The 2850-nt window shown below is 32.2% G+C and overlaps 1 protein-coding gene across 2 annotated transcripts in view; it reads left to right on the top strand.

Annotated features, from left to right (window-relative positions):
- The first annotated feature begins 420 nt into the window (after positions 1–420).
- The window catches only part of LOC106877550 (zinc finger protein 236), a 52486-nt gene continuing 50056 nt past the window's right edge, over positions 421–2850 (top strand). For both annotated transcript variants that reach the window (XM_014926478.2, XM_052974933.1), the window contains exon 1: positions 421–1092. The gene's annotated coding sequence lies outside the window, so the exon portion shown is untranslated. The remainder of the gene's footprint in view (positions 1093–2850) is intronic.

The following is a 2850-nucleotide window of genomic DNA, read 5'->3' on the forward strand; positions in this document are numbered from 1 at the left end:
CCTCACTCGTCCTCTCTCCTTCCCTTTGGGAAATTCTATCCATAATATTTTTTTTGTTTTCTAATCGGGAAATAAAATGAAAACTTTAAAACGATAATTTCCAAGCACTAAAAATCGATCCTTGCTCAGTTTTTACTGGAAATTTGATATTTGAATTTTACGAATCTAATAAAGGTTTGTGTTTGAACTTAGAATTTATTAAAATAAAGGTGTTTAAAGGAATGGTTTACAAATTTAAATTTCGATCAATGTTTGTTTCTACACGAAGTTGATTGGTAAATATGAAAAATCGATGTTCCTAAAAAATACAGATTATCCAATGCATAAGTCCATTATTTAGTAAATGTGTCAGTGCTTAACCGACATCAACATTCCCAAAAAGCATTGGAATTTCCTGAAAACAATGTATGGCCGCTAGAAATTCCTCGATCTAAAGAGATCGAAACAAAATATCGACTTCGAAATGTAAAATTTTTACTGGAAATGTTTTAACCAAGGATTGCCTCCCTTGTTAGAAATAGTTCTGTTCTTTTTGTTTTTGTTTCTTTAGCAATCTGAAAATCGTTTGGAGAGGAAAATGGAACGAAGCTAGTGTTTAAATTTATTTATTCTTCTTTCTCATACAGTCACTGTGTTTTCTGCAATAAGGAAATGTTACCTTAACAGCAGCTAGTCAATTGCTTCAGTTTTGATTTTGGGTATCATTTTATACATGGAACGTGTTTTGATCTATCACCGCTTCTAATAATGGCGAGGTGAGAGCTGCTTGTTGATGTTGTTTTAGAAGAGATTAAACTCGATGCCGAGATAGAGAAATTATATTCAATACTGGAGAAAATACGGACTCTCCTTTTTCGGAAGTCGATCGTTTTACATTGCAGCACGTATCTTAATCACCAAATTGAGGCACCGAGGCTGCGATCAACCCGAAAACACACGCTTTCTTGATATATATTTATATTTTTTATTACTCTAATGAAAAACTGGTGTGGCTGAAAAAGCTCGCTGCTTTACAACGGGTTTTCTCCTCCTGCTGTTACTACGACGAGGGAGGGTAGCCGTTACCGAAACCCTCATTTTCTGCTTTCCCTGGTGAGTTTACAACCTTCCACAACTTTAAAAAAAGAAAAAACCTCATTAATTGCCCAGTGTTATCAACTTATCTCCTCCTCCCCCCTCCCCATCCAATTAACAGTGGGGAGGGAGGTGGAAGAGCACCTTGCTTCACTCGATTTCCTCATATACGCAACTCCTGTTCCCCTTTTTACTTCTATGTATTTCTAACTTGTTTCATGCAGTTCGATAAAACTATAAACAAATGGTTAAATGAAATTTGTTTATGAAAAAAAAAATTGTTTTACTAACTAGGGCGTGTAAGTCTAGCTTTTCTCAGACCTACTCCAATAATAACGATTGAAATATTTCAAATATCCCTTACTACTTAACATTATATCTATGTTTAATGTATGTATGCGGATGTGAGTGTGTGTAAATTGAAATGCGTTTTGTTTTACCTATAAATGGATGCAAGGGTATAAGAATTCGTATTTGTTAAAAATAAATTTTTATTCAATGTCGACTTCATCTTAATCCTTACCTTACGGTGTAGACCTAAAGGAATTTAAACTCGGACTTGACCTCTTATTTTTTTCTTCTAAATAAATATATCATAACAACAATAATAGTAATAATAATAAGAGATATCTTCGCTTTCCTAAACAAGGGGGTTTAATTTTGTCATTTATGGCAGTTCGCAATGTCTGTCTCAGTTCCATTGGGTGGGGGTGTTCAGCTGGGGAAAAAGCGATTCTAGAGAACAACAAAATAAGAGAAACATGAGAGAAAATAAAAGGGCAAAAGATTTCGGATAAAATCTATTAAAGCTTATGATCTCAACCATCCACCACACACACATATGAATAAGAAGAGATAGAAAAGAGAAAGAAAAATCTAACACGGAATATCGTGGTGAAATTTTGTTTGCGATTTTTAACTCTGAGATCGAAGGAACCTCATTGATTGGTTTTTACAACCATAACAAGTAAGGCCTTCTTCTATAGGAAAATCATCATCATTCTCATAATCATGATTATGTTCGGTACCAAAATATTTCTGATTTATTCAATTATACCCGAACACTGTTCCTACCAATTTTTTAATATTTAAAATGATTATTTTTTCAGTCTTCTGTTCGCTCATTATGTACATTTTAGATTTCTTTTTATTTGTAAAAGGAGAAAAAAAAAATCCTCCGGAGCCCACGGAATTTTACGCTGTTTACGACTTTACATATTTCTTACCTTAAAACCCCCTTTTTTTTAAATTATATATCCAAATACATAGGGGAAAATACACTATATTTTATTAGACTTGATCGCCTTTTTCCTCCTATATATATACGAGTTCCCATTTGTAACAGGTAAATAGTGCGGGGTTTCTCTTTCATTTATTTGGGTTTATTTGTGTTGTTGTTTCATGGATAATATATGTAGTTGGAAGACACACAGCATATATTTTTTTTCATTTAGCGATTAGAAGAGAATAAATATCGTTTATTTTATGAGACAAATTACAGATACACACACAGTTTATATGTGTGTACATATAAGTACATATAAATACGCATATATATATATATATATATATATATATATATATATATATATATTGATGTTTACACATTTATATATATGTATATATATATATATATATACATATATATGTAAATTATATATGTAGATATGCGTATTTGTGTGTGCGTATATACACATACAAACATCATCCTCATTATTTTACGTTCTCTTTCCATGTTGACATGGGTTGGACGGCTGTGTATTTATACACATGCAT

Source organism: Octopus bimaculoides, chromosome 20 (genome assembly GCF_001194135.2).
Source record: "Octopus bimaculoides isolate UCB-OBI-ISO-001 chromosome 20, ASM119413v2, whole genome shotgun sequence".
NCBI classification, from domain to species: Eukaryota; Metazoa; Mollusca; class Cephalopoda; order Octopoda; family Octopodidae; genus Octopus; species Octopus bimaculoides.